We start from the raw sequence: 18,495 nt of genomic DNA on the forward strand, positions 1-18,495 counted from the left end.
CTGCTGTGTTCCACTGGTGCTGAGCTGCACCCTCCGGGCACGAGCATCCAGTGCAGCACGCGTGGGTGGGTGAGGGAGTGGGGACAGGACCGAACAGCCGGTCCCTCTTTATCTTTAAAGGACAGCAAAGAAGATTAAAATATCCTTTTTTTTTTTTTTTCTTCTCCTTAATATGTGACACAAAAAAGGAGGAGTTGTACAAAGGAAATGGCAATGGGAACAAAAGGGAGAGAGAGAGAGGGGAGTGCAAGCAGAGCCGAGCCATCACTGCGGTATCTAACAGAGGCGGTGTGATCACAGCCAACATAAGAAGTATCACTTCTACCTGAAATCTCCTTTGAGAGCACTCGCAGGACCAGGAGCTTTGATTCCCTCCTTTCCTCTCCTCGTTAATCGCCTTCAGTTGCAATACTGAACTTCTGAAATTCAACAGCTACTAAAATATCAAGTATTTAGGGCTGGGAAAACCTTGTGGAGTGGGAGGTTTTGCAAAATGTTTTGGCTTCTCCAAGTTCAGAGCTGCAGTTGGAGTTCGGGAGTTTTCTTCCTCGAGTTTTACATCTGCTGGGTTTGCTTCTTGTTCAAGGGGGATTCAGTTTTGGAAAAACACAACGTGTCTTCCCCGTGTGCAGCCTAGGGCTAGAAGAGCTAGGTAACCCTAGACAGGGCTAGAAGGGCGCACCGAATTTCCATGCAGCACAGGGAGCTGTGCCTAGCCCCCGTGCACAGCGTAACCTGCGCTAATATAAGTTTCACTGTTTACCCCCCTGCTGATGTTCAGCAAGGGCATTCAGCCAGATTCTCTCTTACCAGTATGAAATTCACCTGCAGCGATGGAGCCATAGTCACTGTGGCACTATATCTCAGACACCTGGGCTGCTTGGGGCTTGCTAAAACCAGGCTCATCCCTGGTAGCACCAGTGAAGGGCATGATTTCCAGGCTTGAGGTAAAATAAAATCACTTTTAAACCTTCACGCAAAGCTTGAACTAAAGCCAGGCTGACCCTTGTCTAAGCTCCCTTTTCCTTACCCCACCCCCCAATCTCTTTCAGTCCTCCTCCCCCACCCATCCCCAAAAATATTTCAACTCTTGTCTGGCCTTGTTTAAGAGTCAGCTTCAATAGTACCTTTGTTAAGGGCGAAATCTCATTAAATGTGAGGTAAGAGGAAATGAAAAAGTGTAAAATATCCAGATTTATTACCTGTTGTCTTCTGAGCATTTGAAAATCAGGAGCTGGGGGCAAAGGGGCGAGTGGTATCAAAGTTGTGAGCCTGTGAGCCTTCCCATGGCCGTCTGTCCTGCTTTCTGCTCTAAGGGCATTGCTTGCTTGTAGCGCCGTTTTGTCAAAAGAAAAAAAAAATCGAGTTTTGTGCTTTTTGAGATAGAAAAGTGAATTGATCTTAATGCATCAGACTGCCAGCTCTGCGGTCCATTACCTCCGTGCACATGCAGGTAGGCATATTTGTTTGCTGAACTTGGAAATTTTTCTCAGCTCAAAGGGAAAGGTTTTCCAGGATAGGTACTGCCTGCTTTTTTCCCTGTTTCAAAGGTGAACAGAAAAGCAAACCCAGTAAATTATAGCATCGGCTTTATTAACCCTGCTAATAATGGAGCAGCCTGTGGGGTCGGAGGCGGGAGAGCAAGACCCTCTGCTCTCGGGCATCCCACCCGGGGTGCCCCCAAGCTGCTCATTCCCTTTCAGGACGAAGAAAGGATGCCAGGGCTAAAAAAAAAAGGCAGATTAGAGAAACCATAAAACCTGATAAAACAATCCTGCTCCCTGAAGAGACCCAGTAAGCCTCGTGCGCTGGATGGAGCACCGCAAGCGGAGCAGCTGCTGGGGCTGAGTTACTGCCTGTCGGCCGAGCCCCAGCAGCCGCGGGAACGAGGGCTCTGTGTTTGCCCCTGCTTGGGAAGGGCCGTGTTCTACCAGGGTGGTGAAATGCTCTAGCGCCTGATCTGAGGCCCACAGGACCCAAGGTCTGCTTGCCTAGCACCTTCTGTGTTTGTGCGAGCTCGCGCGCATCTGCGAGCATTCAGCTCTTACGTTGTGCAAATCCCAAGCATCTCATGCTGGGCACTTGGCAGACGGGGCTGTGAAGGGAGCAGCCAGCTGTGAACACTTTCTGGTTTAAATAACGTTTCCTACCATCACGCAAGCAGCCTGTGCCGGGGCAGGAGCTGCCCGTGCTGTAGGGCAGCACTGCCCGTCCAAAGCTTTCCTGGCCGACATCTCTGCCTCGCTCCCCTCGTGCCTCCCACCCGGTTTCTGCAGCAAGAACTGCTGCCTCCTTCCCCGCCTCGCTCCAGACCCGGAGTAGCTCTGGCTGCTGAGTTACTATGGGCTAAAGCAGAGCGATGCTGGTGAGGGCACAAGGCAACAAACCCGAGCCGTGTGGGTCCTCTTAGCCCTTGCACTCCCCATCCCCAGGGTGCTCCATTTTGCCTCGCACTTGGTGCTCTTCCAACATGGTTTCTGGTCTGTAAGAGGTACGTAGAGACAGCTCTGCCTCTCACCTTCACCGTACTTGCCGGATTGATGTGCTGCTTGCTTTTGTCCTTTAAATGAATTAGTTGTTGGGGAGTAATGAGATAATTTGTCCTCCCTCCACGTGATGCATGGGGGGGCGGCGGTCTGGCTGGCTGGCGTCACCTGTGATAAACGTGCGTGCCACCCGCCAGGGTGGGAGAGGCAGCGAGGAGGCCGAGCGCTGTCTTGTTTTCCAAACAAGCCGCTGTGCCGGGCTCGTTGTTAGGCTCGTTACCATGGAAAATAACGCTCCGCAGCCCGGGAAGCTGCTCCCGCCAGCGCGGCCTGCTCGCCCTCCCGGCCCCGCCCCTCGCCCCGCCCCTCGCCCCGCCCTCCAGCGGAGCGGGGGCGCTGCAGGAGCAGGGCGGGAAGGCAGAGCGCGACGGGGGGCGGGGGGGCCGCGGCCTTGGCCGGGCCTCAGGAGCGCGGGGTTGGGCGGCCCGGGGGGGGCGGGGCCGCGCCGCGCCGGTACCTGCGCGCCCTTCGGAGCTGGGGGGAGGAGGGCTCGGCAGCGCTTTGTCCTCGGCCCTCCAGAGCGACGGACAAAAGGCTCCGTCCTGCAGCCCTGCCGCGGGGTGCTGGGGCTAAAAGCGAAAGGCCCGTCGTCGCCGCTCTTCCCCGTGGACGCGGCGGCGGCTGGGGGCCGGGGGCTGGGGACGGACGCGCCGTTCTGGCGGGAGCCTGCTCGGCCTGCGCGTTGCCCTGTGTTTGGGATGAGCTGACCCCGTCCCCTGTCCTCCGCAGGCAGGGCCGGTCACCCCGCCGTGGGCTCTGGCCGTGGCCGCGGTCGTGGGGGATCCGCGGGGAGGGAGAGGTTTCTGCCGTCCTGGCTCCGGAGAACGTCCTGGACCGGGGCGGGCGAGGGGGGAGGCAAGAGGAGAGGAAAGCTCACAAGGCAGGACTGTGGTGCCAGACAGCTGCCCCTGCATTGGGACGGCATCTGCAGCCCCCACCAGTGCCACCTTGTGCTCCCTCCCCAGACAGGTGGTGGTGGGGGTGGTCCAGGGAGTAATCGGGCCTACTCCAGCACAGAACATCACGGTTGCTGTTGCTTTCCTTCACCCTGAGCGCCCAGGAGACTTGTGTTTACTCTGATTTCGTGTACTCCTGCCTCTGTGATAGCAAGAATCAATAATTCCCCCTAAGTAAGCATCCCAGTGGGTCAAAAGAGCTGGGGCCCCACAGAGCTGGCCTGCTGATGAGTTTGCTGGGCTCATGATGAACGAACGGCATTAGGACTGACAATTCAGGGCTGAAATGGCCTGCCCTGCACCTTCCAACTTAGCAGCTCCTGAATTTGGCTTGCGGTGCCTCTGTAACATCACAGATGACCACAGGAGATGGTATGCACCATCCACGGCCTGAAGCTGAGGCATCGAGCAACGCCTTGCTCAAAAGCAAGGGGTGTCAATATGCTGTGACAGCCCCAAGTGAACATCCAGCCTGGTGGGTGCACTGAAGGCAGAGGGACACATTCATCTGTTATTTCACTAAAACCAGTGATGTAGGGTGACCCAGAGCTGCTAAGATGGGCTGGTCAGTATGTAGGTCTGGCATCCCCACCGGCGTTGATAGCTGCCAGAAACCTCAGGAGCCATGTCCCCTTGCTAACACACATCTTCCTTCATCTGGAAGTGGCAGCCACCCTGGTGCAGCCCTGCAGCCCTCCAAGCTGGACTAAGTTAGATGGAGTTTGGCTATTTTTCGGTCCCCTGTGAGTCTGGAGCCACATGGTGCTCTGGGCACGCGGAGGCGGCTGGCTGCACACCGTGACCCTGGGGGCTTGCACTCTCGTGGAAAAAGGCCCTCAGCCCAGACGGTGCCCCAGGGAGCACTGTGTGCCAGCATACAAGGAGTGCATGCCCTTGCTTTATCGATGCCAGCAGGCAAATGTTGTGGTTTAGAGCCACAAGCAAATCCTCAACCCTCTCCTGTGTTGGCCATTATGTGCCCGTGATCTTTGCTGGAGTGGGGACCTTATCCTGGGGTGATGCCCACTACCCAGCTGCCTGTTCGCTGTGGGACACCTCAGGCACGTCCTGGTGCGCAACGCCAAGCAGTGCAAAGTGCCGGGGCTCGGCAGTGGGCGCGGGGCTGGATGTGGTAGCAGATGCAGGGAGTGGATTCGCATTGTCTCCACAGAGGCAGCTTTAAATCAGGACATTAGCAAGTGGCAGGGCTGCGGGTGCCTGCTGATTCTCCCTCCATCCACTCTGTATTCTAACCCTAATTGTCTGCAGCAACCTGTTATTACCGCGCCTTTAACATGATAGACACAAATAGGACGCACTAATCCACTACTCTTTGGTTTAAGAGTCATTACAAAGTGCTTAATTAAGTAAGCCTCACTTAATCACAAAATGTTTGCATGCTAAACGAGTTCTTGTGAAGCACGACACTTGACATATTCTGTACAAAAATAATTACAAGCGGGAGGCCTGGTACATTGAGCCTCTGAACATTTCATTTCAGGCCTTGCCCATTCATCACCAGGCTGGAATTAAAAGGCTTTCAGCGCCGAGCTGTGCAGAACTCCCACATTCCTGCCGGCTGAGTCACACCGTGCCGCTGCCGCTGCCACTGATGCCGCCAGTGCTCTCGGACGGCTGTTGCGAGGCCGCTGCACCACTGGCTCCCAGGGCATGTGCCGGGGCCATGTCATGGCGCTGCTGACATCAGCTGGCGTTGGGCAGGAACGGGCTCTGCCGAGGCAGCGGGCTGGCACCGGGCTGGGGAGCAGAACCGTGGGCGAAGGTTCCCGGGAAAGGGCGGCAGAACGTCTGCAGCGCGACGGCAGGCACTTCGGTAGTGTCGGGGTCTCCAAGGGCAGGGTTGTGATCCCTTGGGATGCGGTGCCTGCAACGGGCAGGGGGAAATTCGGTGCCTCCCTGCCCCAGGGCCTCCCCCTAAAGGCAAAGGCACCAGGCTATGTCTGCGTCCTCCTCTGCCCCGAGGGATGGCGGCTTTCCCAAACCCCGCGCCCCTCGGCCACACAAAAGCTGCCTGAATGGGATTGTGTCAGGAGCAGTGTGCAGACCTTTGTTGGATGTACCGGTGCCCATTAAAATCCCTATCCCTGTGGGGATAATTGGGATCCTTACCCAAGCCTGCCTTTTGATGGAAACCCTTTCATTAGCTTTCTCTATGCGCTGTAATGCCCTCAGCACCCCATTTGTTTTGTCACATGCTGCTGCTCAGGTCGGTGTATTTCGAGCTCCAAAACACACTGTGCACGGTGCACAAGAGCCTCCTGCAGTGCCCAGGGTGGGGACAGCCAGCAAGCGGGTGCTCCTCCGCTCCCTAGGGTGCCCTCCTCTTCTTAGCCCTGTTTAGGTGGCCACTGCAGCACAATACGTGAAAGCAAGGAGAAGACATGTTCATAACGCACTCAGGCTCTGCTGAGCATGGGGTCTGCACGGGGACGGGGGTGGTAGCTGGAGGGTAGCAGGTTCCGCTGTCCCCAGCATTCCTGGGTGCGCCGGGGCCAGGCTGCCACCACGTCCCGCGGGCTGGCCAGAGCCGGCACAGAGTGGCTGCTGCTGGGCTGGTGGGGAGAGAGCTGCCGATGTGGGGCCATCATTTGTCTTTATCAAGAAACATGTCTTCGGTGTTTATCGGGGGAAAACAAACAATTTATATTAATTGGGAGGGCATTTGCAACTGGCCCCTTACTGCAGTATTGTATACGGTTCTTGTTTTATCGCATAGGAGAGATCACACTGCGACTTGTCACGATGGAAAGACAACTCATTTCCAAACAGTCTAAAAGGCATCCAGGCTCTGACTTTCAGCTCAGTCTTGCAGCACTGCCAAAGACACCTTATGGCACAGACAAGGCTCCCATCTCTTCCCGGGGAGGGTCTCCGGTCTTCTCCTCCAAACCCCACCTCGGGAAAGGGTCCTTTTCGTTATTCCTTGGGGTCCCCTTGTTTGATGTCCCTGATGGTGTCAAAGCATTTGCTCAAACCTGGTTTAACTTTAATCGCACATGCTGTACCTCGCTATGAAATCCTGGTAAAGTTACTAGGTTTTGCAGGACTGTTCTGTCACTTCAGACCGCCCTGATCCGTGAGAGGTTACCTGTGGTGTGATGTTTTGTGGTGGGCACCTGCCCAGCACGGGCTTCTCCTCTCCCCCTCTCGCTGACCCTGTCCGAGGCTGTCGTCCTGCCGAGGAATCGGTGGTGACCCACGGCTGCCGGTCTTGCTTGAGTGCGGGAGCTTATGGAGATGATAAATGTGTGGATGACAACCCTGCTAAAATATGCAGCTTTTGGGGGGGAGTTACCAAGCTGTGATTTTCTAACAGGGGCACGAGGGGATATTTTTTCCACATTTCTTGATGTCACAGTCCTACTCTGCCTGAGCCATGGCTTCATCTTTGTCACCTCACGATACTGACGTGTCCTGGGGGCTCAGCCCCTGCCCGGTCCCCAGGGCACAGGTCAGCGGCTCCAGCCCGAGCCTGGTCCCTGGCTGCCCATGGGGGACCTGGGACTGTTTTGCCCTGTTGCCACGGCAAGCGCTGGTCCTGCACACCTCCTGCATGTGGGACGTCCATTGGGAGCCATGGGCACCAACAGCCTTGCGGGGCCAAGAGTTGCGGCGGGACAGTGTGGAAAACAGAGGGGTGCGTGGCTCCTTCCTGAGCCCCAGCACCCCAGTGCTTTGTGCGACTGGCCAGATTTCGGCAGAGTTTTGTTTTGGGGGAAAGCTGGAAAAAAATTCAACAACGCCACAGCATCCTATGTGACATTTTCATATCAAATAATTTCAATTTTTAATTCTGAAACAGCTTGTATTTCAATATTTTCATTATTTATCACATTACATTTTGTGTTTTGCGTTGTAACTGTTGTCTTCTATATTAATTTTGCATGATAAATTATTTTGCTTGAAGTCAAGATCGAAATAAAATCCAAGCAATTTTGTCAAAACTGAAATGTTTTAGTTAAGCTGCAGCAACGATTTCCAGTGTGTGCCTCCACAGACAATTTAAAAATGTTTGTTTCTGCTCTCGTTCCAAAAAAAATTGTTGAGACCTGGAATTCGTGAAGCAGATCCACCGGGTGACTTTGATGTCCGGCCCACATGGATGCTTTTCAGCCCTCTGTTGTGAACACAGGAGAGGGCTGGTGGGGGAGCGAGGAGGAGGGCGGCAGTGCCAGGTGATGCGCGGGGCTGCGGCCGGCACGGGGCTCTCAGGAGGAACCGAGCCCCGTCTAACCTAAGCGAGCCTTGCTCTTGGATGCAGGCGCTGACACAGCACCAGAAAACACATATGGTAAAAATTATTGAGCAACATTTCCAAACTTGGTCATCTTTTCTCTTACACAAGTGCAGTTTGCCAAGCACCGGGCCAAGGCATGCCGGGGGACACTGCCTGGCTGCGGCGGCTGTGCTGTGGGGCCGGGGCCAGGGCCGGAGCTGGAGCAGGTGGTGGGTGCCCACCACAGCATGGTGGCGTGGGACCAGCGTGTTGGGCAGCCCCGGCGAGTCCCGGTGTGGGAAAGCTGCCTGGTAGGGATGGACGGTCGTGCCTGGGAGGAACCGGAGTTATTTGTAAACTTGATCTTGAATTAGACTGATACTTTGGCCCAAAAAGGAGGAACGGTCATTTTTTTCCAAAACCTCAAAGCATATCTGATGGCCGTTTTCAGAATGAGATTTTGCGTTTCAAAGTGGCATTTATTGGTTAAGTACCGATTTGAGGTTTTGCCTTCGTTTTTGGAAGGAAGGCTTTAGGAAAGGGGTTCAACAACTTGAAATGAAACACAATATTTCAGCTGAGTTTCAAGCTTGTCCCCAAGCAGCCTTTTAATTACTTGTTGCCCCCAAATTCCACACGCTTATTTTTGGGTTCATTTTCCACCACTGAAGTAAAAGCAAAACTGTGATTTGTCCGGCGTGCTCTGGGAGCCGCTGGGTGCCACTTGGAAAGGGCCTGGGGACGCGCTCACAGCCACACAGCCTGTCCCCCACGCCGGCACGGCGCGGGGCCTGGCAGGCAGCAGAGGGAGCGCGGCTCAGCAGGGAGAGCGTGGCGCGGGTTTGCAAAGAGCATGCGTTTCCACCGTGTTTATTTTGTGCTTTGGGAACAGCTGTTGATATTCTGACACTTGCCAACTCCGTGGGATCTTCAGGGAGCCTCCTTCCCTCTTCTCCTGCTGCCCAGATTCCCTCTTTGGCTTTTGCTTCTTTTTTTTTTTTCCTTTCTTTCCAGGCGACCTTCTCCTTTTTGCATTTCTTTTGTTCCCAGCCACGGTGTGAAGAGGGGCTGGGAGTGGGGAGAAGGGCTTCGGCACTCCAACCGCTCCCGGCTGGAAGAGCTGCTGGGGAGCCTGCCCGGGGCTGTCCAGCCTCTGCCAGCCGCAGCATCCTCTGGTCCCTGACCGCCCGGCACCGCGGGAGCATCCTTGGGGCACGCCGGCAGCCGGAGGACACCCACCCTCGCCCTGGGCATGCCAATGGCACATCCCCACGCGGAAGACAAGGGTGGCCGCTGCCGAGGGGCCGCCCGGATCTGTCCCTTTGCCGGCCAGGCGCACGTTAGCCCACGGCGGCTCCGTGCCGGATTAGCTGGGTTAAACCGCTAATGCTGCCGCTGCGTGGAAGGCTGCTTTCAGTAAGTGGCTCCCTGTAGCTTATTTGACTCCAGGCCCAAATCTAATGTCTCAGTGGGCCTGTTACATTAAGCAGGCCCAAGTGGTAGGAGATTTAAAGCATCAAAATGAAGTGCTTTATCACTCCGTACTGTGTTCTTGGCTGCTTTCGTTGGCCTCACTTCACAGGCGCCGCAGCCTGCGAGCCGAGCCCTCTCGGCAGGCCCATTACAAATTCCACTTGTTGACGGTTGCCTTGTTGCAGGATTTAATGGTAGAATAATATTTACACAGTAAACTCCTCTGGAGGTGTTATAAACACCATAAAAAGGATTTTAGAAGCTTAATGAGCGTTAGTGAAGTCGAGACAGGATAATGTGGCAACTGTGCGCTGTAATCTGATTTGGCACCTTCTGCACAGCAGGAGTTAGTGGGTGGAAGAGCTTTTTAGGTTTTTTTTTTTTTGTTTTAGTGTGTAATATTGTTTGTTTAGCACGGTGCTAAATGGGGGATGCGGAGCGAAGTCCCTGCAGGACTGGCCGACCTGAGCGTGCAGCCAGGTGCAGGAGGCGTGGGCTCCGGCACTCCTGGTACCTTTGATCATGATATCGTGGTTGCTTTTTGTCAGATACAAAAGCATCAATGTTTGGGCCAGTTTAACGCTCGGTGGCACAGTCTCAAACTCGGTCATAATGATAACATCAATAATTTTGGGACATTTTGGTCACGGGGAGCCAGGCAGGCAGCAGCCACTGGGAACAGTAGCTCTCGCAAGGGGCAAATGCAAGGCAGGGGACGGGCGAGGGTTTCGGGGCTGGAATCTTCTCTGAGCGCCATCGCAAACAGCCCACCGTGGGAACAAGCTCCTGTGCCTTCAGGTGGGACCCTCCTCCCCTGCGCCCATTTGCTCGTCAACATTACCAGACACCCTCGCACAGCAAAGTCCCTTTCGAACTCCGAAAAGGAAAACCCTGAAAAAAATCCCCGTGCCGGGGGGCGCTGGGTGGCTCCTGTCATCCCCTGGGCTGGCCCAGACCCCCCGGTGTACTTGGGGTGCAGGAGGGGCAGGGGCAGGGGCAGCTCCGGGCGTAGAGGGCATAGGCTCCGCTCTTGTCCCTGGCACTCACAGGTAGTGTGCTGCAGCCGTGCATTCTCCTGTATCTTTTTAATGTTATAGTTAGTGTTTCCTCCTTTATCTGAGCTGAAAATCCCGCTTCTCTATTTAGGTGTATACATATATATATATATATATACACACACACGCATATGCACATGTGGACTATTCTGGGATCACCTTGCAAATCAGCCCAGTGTTTGTTTATTCATGTGCAGATATTTTAAGGTTCTGTTTCAGGGAGGCAGAGAGGGTGCAGCTTCTCTGTGAGCAGCTCCTGCGCTTCTCAGTGGGCGGTGGGCACCTCCCGGGGGAGAAAGGGGACCGGCTCCTGCTCTTGGAACACCGAGCTGCCCGTCTGTGACCAGCACTGGCTTCTGCTGGTGGGAAGGCTGTTTCTGGAAGGAAAACTGTTGGTGGGAACCTTTCCCTTTCTGCAAAGGGCTGGTTACCAAAGGGTATCTTCTTGGGTTTTTGCTAAAATGGTTTTTCAGAATTTAGATTGTTTTTCATTTTGAATTCTGAACATTTTTATATTTTTTATTTTGCTGTTACATGAGCATATAAAAGATTTTTTTTTAAAATCTATTTAATGCATACTGTTGAAAAATCAATATTTTCTTTGCCTTTAGAACACAACCAAAGGTGAAGTGTAGCATTTCAGCCAAGAAGTGAATGGCTGCTTCCTCCACAGCTCCTCTCCCTGCGCTTGGCTCTGGTTCAGCCCTGCTCGCTGGAGTCTGTTCTGCAGCACAGGGCCCTCTGTCCGCCTGCTCGGTGGTAAAACCCATCCCCTTCCACCACATATGCTCTGCAGGCATTTGTGAACTTCGAGGACTTTGATTTTGACACTCGAGGAACTATCCTCAGCCTTTCCAATTTCTGAGGGACGCGAGCAGCCGTGAATCTTGAGGCTGACTTGCCAGGAGCAAAAAGCTACCTTTTGTAAATAAGCCAATATTTTCTTTCTTTCAAGGGGAAGCTGACAAAGATCAATACCAGCCTGCAAAAGACATTGCCCTCTTAAGAATTAGCCCTTTGCAGAATCATTAATCCAGGAAGCTGTTACAGGGTGACAAGAGCATGGAGGCTCTGCCAGCTCTTGGACGGATTGCAGCAACATCCCCTTATGCACAGAAAAACAAACCAAATGAAATCGCCAAGAAAATAGCTGCCATGCTACAGGCTTATTCTGCCTGAGGAGCCAATCTGACTTTAATTAAGAAAGGCTGGTTGCACTCTTGTTAAGTGTTGTTAAAGTTACCTGGTATTTTGCTCCCATTTGACTTCAGCTAGGTCTGTGCAGGGCTGGGTTGGCTGTACGTCCCCTCACACCATCCCCTGTGCCCATGGCATGGGATGCGGTGGAGTGTGCCCCAGAGCACACCGGGGCCAGCCGCACTTGCCCGTCTTACTGGTAAAGGTGGAGTGCTGAGAAAATCAGTAAAATTATACTGCTGGATAAAATAAAGGTGTTATTTTCAGGTTTGGCTGCTCTTAGGTGTTGCCCCAGCTTTCTCAAACACTCCAACACTTCTTTCTCTTCTGACTGCCCTGGCACGGGATGAGTGACAAGGGATGAGCTTGAACCCACTGGCAAGTCCGCAGTGCTGAGTTAGAGGGACCCTGACAGTGGGATTTATTAGACTCACTAGTGTCCTGGAGGAAAAGATAGATGCCCTATCCCTTGAAATATTTAATGGCTTAATTCTGCACAAAGCACTTAGGTATACACTGTGACGATCGGGCACTCAGAAACAAGTGGTGAGTGTATTGGGTCTGGCTGAGATGGAGTTAATACTCCCCATAGCAGCCCCCGTAGTGCTGTGCTCTGCATCAGTAGCTAGAAAGGTGTTGATAACACACCAGTGCCTTGGCTACTGCTGAGCAGTGCTGGCACAGCATCAAGGCTGTCTCTCCAACATTTTTGCCCCCCCCCTCAATGGCAGGCTGGGGCAGGGCAAGATCTTGGGAGGGGACATAACGACCCATTTAGGGGTGGAATGTATTGGCTTTGTGTGGCAAGGTTTTTGTAGTGGGGGGCTTTACAGGGGTGGCTTCTGTAAGAAGCTGCTGGAAGCTTCCCCTGTGTTCGAGAGAGCCCATACCAGCCGCCTCTAAGACAGACCCACCGCCGGCCAAAGCCGAGCCAATCAGCGATAGTGGTAACACCTCTGTGATAACATTTTTAAGAAGGAAAAAAAGTTGCTGGGATGAAAAAATGGCAGCTGGAGAGAGGAGTTAGAACATGTAAGAGAAACAGCCCTGCAGACACCAAGGTCAGTGAAGAAGGAGGGGGAGGAGATGCTCCAGGTGCCGGAGCAGAGATTCCCCTGCTGCCTGTGGTGAAGACCCTGGTGAGGCAGGCTGTCCACCTGGAGCCCATGGAGGTCCACGGTGGAGCAGATATCCACCTGCAGCCCAGGGAGGACCAGGTGGGTTCCTGAAGGAGGCTGTGACCCCGTGGGAACCCTGCGCTGGAGCAGGCTCCTGGCAGGACCTGTGGATCTGTGGAGAGAGGAGCCCACGGAGCAGGTTTTCTGGCAGGACTTGTGACCCCGTGGGGGACCCACACTGGAGCAGTGTGCTCCTGAAGGACTGCACACCCTGGAAAGGACCCATGCTGGAGCAGTTCATGAAGAACTGCAGCCCGTGGGAAGGACCCATGTTGGAGAAGTTCATGGAGGACTGTCTCCCATGGGAGGGACCCCACGCTGGAGCAGGGGAAGAGTGTGATGAGTCCTCCCCCTGAGGAGGCTGAAGTGGCAGAAAATAACATGTGATGAACTGACCGTAAACCCCATTCCCTGTCCCCCTGTGCTGCTGGGTGGGTTGGTAGAGAATCCGGGAGCAAAGTTGTGCCCGGGAAGAAGGGAGGAGTGGAGGGAAGGTGTTCTGAGATTTGGTTTTATTTCTCATTACCCTACTCTGGTTGATTGGTAATAAATTGAGTTAATTTTCCCCAAGTTGAGTCTGTTTTTTCCGTGATGGTAATTGGTGAGTGATCTCTCCTGTCCTTATCTCGACCCACAAGCTCTTTTTTATATTTTCTCTCCCCTGTCCAGCTGAGGAGGGGGAGTGATAGAATGGCTTTGGTGGGCACCTGGCATCCAGCCAGGGTCAACCCACCACAGTGCAGTATAAGACCCTGTAGAAAAAAAGAAAAGATTGAAAGGAAATGGCTGAAGAAGGAAAAATATTAACAAGTGGGCACTCTCCGTGTCCAATCCCTGCAAGCTTAGCTTCTGGCAGCAGCCAGGCTGCGTATGCCTGGAGTTTGGATGTGCCAGGTCAGCTTTAAGGGCAGGGAGGGACCCTGTGAGTGGCAGGGGGGACACACTGGGAGCTGGTGCTCCACCCCCCACCCCCCCCAGTCCCCCCTGCCCAGCAGGACAGCTCCAGCCCCGGGAGCAGCATTACCTGAACTGAACTGCTGTCTCGCTGGAGGTTTTTTTGATTCATGAGAATTAAGCCATGCCCCTTTCCTACAAACACTCGTCTCCTTCTCTTTATTCAAGGAAGAGAAGATGGTAAGTGAGGAGAAGCAGAAGGACCCAAAGCTCTGCATGCAGCCCTCGACCTGGCGCATGAGTATCGTCACTGCAGAGAGAAAATTCGGTGCTGTTGGGATCCCAGGCCCGTTGCTTCAGCCCCAGCTGAGCTCCTCACGAGACAGAGGAGCGAGTGCTGGGAGAAAAGCCCCACATGCTGCCCAGCACAGGACCGCATGCTGCCAGCTCAGAGCTCGTCCTCCAGCCCAAACCTCGTGGTGAGAAGGAGCCGGCAGTGTGAAACTGGGGATCCCACGATCGTAAATGAAACCCCTGGGTGCATGGTGAAGGTGTGCAGCCTCCTCACTGTTCCCAGACACCCACAAGCGAGCAGGGCTGCGGAGGGCACATCTGCTCTTGCCCCACGCAGGGGGATTCACCTCCCCTGACACAAGGCAGGGCCATGAGGAACCACACTCCAGGTGTTTAAAGGGAGCAGGGTAGACCAAGTGTGGTTTTCGAAACCAGGTGGGAGTCTCAAGTAAAACAATAGGGCTGTGGAGTAAGTTTACACGTGTGAAGGTTATCAGGAGCTGAATTAGCTGGTGCCCTTGCCAAGGAGGAGCTCTTGCTGTCTGATCTGCTGCTGCAAATCCAGTTAACAACCAAACCCGGCAGCTGGGCAAGAGCCATGAGCGGCCCCAGCACTCCGGTAGCTGCTGACGAGGGAGCGTGCAGCGAAGGGAACAGGGCAGGACCTGCTCTGTAAGTACCTGCTGTGGTCACCAGTGCTAAAAGTATTTCACTGCTGTTGCAGGGAAACTCTTTGCCTTCCTCTGGTCTCTGCAGCTCTGCTCTTTCCGTCTGGTTTGTATCTGGACCATAAAAATGCAGTTGACCCTGTGAACCAGCTCAGTGAAGCTTGAGCGCATTGCTCTGTTGAAGCTCAGGAAGCCCATGTGCACTCCTAAAATTAAGTATGTAATCCATCTCAGATCAACAGGGCAGTTTGTTCACTTGAAACAAAGCACTGTTGGGCCATGGTCTAGTGTGGTGGCACAGCGGTGGAGAAGCCCTGCTGTGGCACCAGGGGAAGGTGCCCAAGTGGCACCTGGGCAGACCCCAACCCACCGCGGGCACCACGAAATGCATGTGGTGAGCAGTGGGCGTATGGGTGTGAGATAATGTGTATAATCTTATTTAACCAAGAAGAAAAATCAGCCAAAAGCTGAAATGATGGCATGTCTAGTTAACAGCTAGAAATGAAAAAATAATTCCAAACAAGGCATTTGTCACAACATTGAAGGGTCACCTGCTAAGCAAAGGAAGCCAAAGAGGGAAACAGTTCTTAGGGGTAATTACAGTTTCTAAGAAGTTTTTCACTCACTCTGTAATTGTCGGAGGGTGGTGATTGGCACCGTGGTGCTGCAGCAGCGCTGGGAAAGCACCACAATAGAGCTGTAATTTACAGGCTGGAACCGTGAAGTCAGGAATGGTTTGGGAATTATTACTAATCTTTACAGATTCAGTGGTTCGTACACTGGCCAAAGCAATTCAGATTACAGGTTCGGGAGGAACCATTAATGGTAATCTCACACGTGCTCTCACACTGCCTGAGCATCTCTTGCCCAAGCCCCCGTGTTTCTGGGTGAACTGGAGCAAACGTTGCTTTGTTCCTGCCTCGGTGAAGAGCTCTCCACTCCTCAAGGCTCCCATGGGAGGTAGTTATAAGGAGTGAGAAAGTTGCCTTATCACCTTTCCTTAATGAAATAAAGGATTTAAAGGGCTCTAAAGCCAAAAGCAGCAGGCACAAGGCAGTGACCATGCCCACCCAAAACCAGAGGGCGAACCTCATCCCGGTGCCCAGGATGCTGCCACGGACGGCGGCATATCCCAAGCTGCAAGCGAGGTTCCCGGCTGCCAGGGAAGGCACCGGCTGCCGAGCTGTGCCGCTGTGCCTGTGGGCTCAGGGTCCTGCCGGGCTCCTGCCCACTGTGCTGAGCGATACCCCGGCCCTGCGGGCCCCTTCTGCTGGGCAAGCTTGTCTGCTGCCTGCGGGGCTTGTGGCCAGACCCCCCCAGAGACCTAGAGGCACTATTTGGGGCAAGATTTTCTTTTTTTTTAACAAGTTATTTTTCCAGGCAGTTCCATTGCCTGGATTGCATGTGGCTGAGTGAGGGCAGCGCTGGTTACGAGAAGTGAATTTCTGACATAAAAGCTCCTCTTTGCTCTTGGTAACTCCATCCTCCGCCAGCACGGAAATGGGCAGCTCTTTCACGTCAGGCAGCTGCCTGTGTTTGGGAGAATTAAAAAAAAAAAATCACACTTTTTTCATTTGTGCTGATTTGCATATTAATAGTTTGCATATTAAACAACTACTTCAGAGGGTGGGCGGGCTAATGAATGCAGCAGTCTCCTCTATTTTAACTCAATTTGCCTCATCCATATTCCAATGACTTTGGGGATTGGTATTCAGTTTTCATTGAAATTATCCAAGCCAGACCTAATTTGTGCTGCCCTTCCATTAATCCAATTAATTAGCACCATTGATGTGTACTGCCTTTGTAATGCAGCTTTGTTCAGCACTGCTGCCGCTAATGACAGCCTAGTATCAGAGCAAATAATGAGCAAACCAAAGGAGCGTTTGACCCTTGATGTACCCTCACACAATGCAGCAGTTTTTAGTCTGGAGGCCCTAATTTAGGTTCGATAGCCCAAATTATAGACAATAATTCAATATTCTTTGTGGGGAGCTGAGCAAGTGTCACCCTGCCATTTGTTTAGCTTATCATTTTTTCCTGCGTCTTTATTTATGTATTTTTTTTCCCTTTTCATTATTTTCCAACCTGGCCTCCCTGCTCCACCTCCAGCATTGATTTCTGACCTTGTTTCCACTGAGAGGTCTGAAGATCTCTTTGCTCTGAAGGAATTCATTAACCTTTCCTCTTGCCCAGAACTAGAGAGAAAATCTTTATATTTTTAAGTAAGGCAAATAAACACAGTTAGTGATTATCGGAGTCCCCTTGCTGGCTGCTCCCCAAGAACTCGATCACTAGCTTAGGAACTGCTTCTGGGTTTCCATTTTGGGGGTAATTTTGGGTTTGAAATCATTGTTTAAACACTGACTAATTTTCTCCAGAGCCTGGGTTCCCCCCCGGTGCTATCTGTGCTCTGTTGCCACTCTCTGTGCTGGGTACCATCGTGCTGCTTTCCCTTCACTGTGGCACGGCTCTAGCAGCGAGGCCGGTGCCCATGCAGCCCCATTGTCCCTGCAATGGTTAAAGACCAGCGTGCAATTAAACGTGGCATAAGAGCAGCACAAAGCCAATCCCGTGGTGGCAGACCCTGGGCCAGGATACGTCCCCAAAGCCCTGCCGAAGCCCCGGGGTCTGCCCAGGGGGCATGCGGAGAAGCCTGCAGGATGTGTCCAGATGTTGAGAAAGCAGCTGCTGTGCCTTGCACGCCAGGTCTGCTCTATCCCTCTGTCCCTGGCCCACCGGAGGAGGAGAATCTATTAAAGGAAGCATTTAGCTATGGTTATCCACAGGTAGGTCACTAAATTCATTAAGTTAATTAATTACATGCGGCACATTCACTGAGTCCACAAGTGTTTGAACTGTAAGGAGAAAGGTATTGTCAGAGCCGGGAGGAGGACAGAATGTCAATGTGCAAAGGGATATGGAGATTTTGATGCTCGCCTTCCTTTTAACTGGAACAAAACCTGAAGGGTTTTTCAGGAAAATTCTCAGGAACGGAGCCAAACCCTGTTCCAGGAAGGCTGCTAGGTAATTTGGCAAAAACACTCTTTTGGATAAAACAAATAGGTTCATTTTAGACTTTTAAAGTCTCACAACAGATAATTTAAAAAAAATGCTACAGGAGTGAAGGTTGAACACGGTTGAAACTCTACTTCGTTTTTCTTGCTTCTACCAAAATTTCATTTTGGGAAAATAGGCATGGTTTTGTGAAGTGTTTGCACCATGCAAGAACGATGTTTTCCAGAGATTTTCCGGAGCAGTCCGGTCACGCCTCCCTGCAGGCAGCCTGGGATGCTGCACAGGCCATCCCGCTCCCATGGCTCTGTGGGGTCAGGGTGCTGCCAGGGACGTTCGCTCCTGGCCCAGGCCGGGTCAGAGGACAAACCGGCAGAGCCATTGGGACCACGGCACAGTGCCTGTGCCGGTGCCTGCCAAGCTGCAGCCATGTCTTTTGCACTGCTGAATGGGGAGTCTAAGGCAGCATCTCCTCCTGTGTGTCTCCATGCTGTTCCCAATCACTTCTCCTCAGTGTTATAAATCATGCTATTTGAATAGAAGCTTATACAGTTAGTTGCCTGAAAGATTTTTCTGATTAACCTTAAAATATGCTATAAATCTTGTTCTCTTACTTGCTCATGGAGCATCGAGAAAGCAAACAGGTTCCTGTGCTGCTCATGGCTGGCGTGCACAGCAGGGCATGGGGCGAAGGAGCTCCAGGAGCTCCCAGGGCAGGGGGGTGCAGGGTGTCCTTCTGCTCTCTGGGGCAGGCTACCATCTGCATCACAGAAAAAAGGTGCTTTTACACTGTTCTGTCCTCCCTTTGAGACATACAGCCAGTGCTGCACCACAAGGTTGAGGTCTTCAGCCGACCATCTGGCAGTGGAAGAGGGCTGCTAGCTGGTGAGTAGGTAATTCCAGTCTCTTTGGCTGTGCTTTGTCTACAGCTTCAAAATAATGTCTGGTTTTTATCTCTTCACCCTGAAAACTGCATTAAAACCAT

The 18,495-nt window shown here is 52.9% G+C and overlaps 1 long non-coding RNA gene across 1 annotated transcript; it reads right to left on the minus strand.

Moving 5' to 3' along the window:
• Window positions 1-272: 272 nt before the first annotated feature.
• LOC126040800 (uncharacterized) lies at window positions 273-2,809 on the minus strand. The gene is made up of 3 exons (XR_007506716.1): window positions 2,519-2,809; window positions 1,203-1,539; window positions 273-941 (listed from the first exon to the last, which is right to left on the minus strand). It is a non-coding gene; the product is annotated as an uncharacterized LOC126040800 (long non-coding RNA).
• Between the last annotated feature and the right edge of the window lie 15,686 nt (window positions 2,810-18,495).

Source organism: Accipiter gentilis, chromosome 7 (assembly GCF_929443795.1).
Source record: "Accipiter gentilis chromosome 7, bAccGen1.1, whole genome shotgun sequence".
Lineage (NCBI taxonomy): Eukaryota > Metazoa > Chordata > Aves > Accipitriformes > Accipitridae > Astur > Astur gentilis.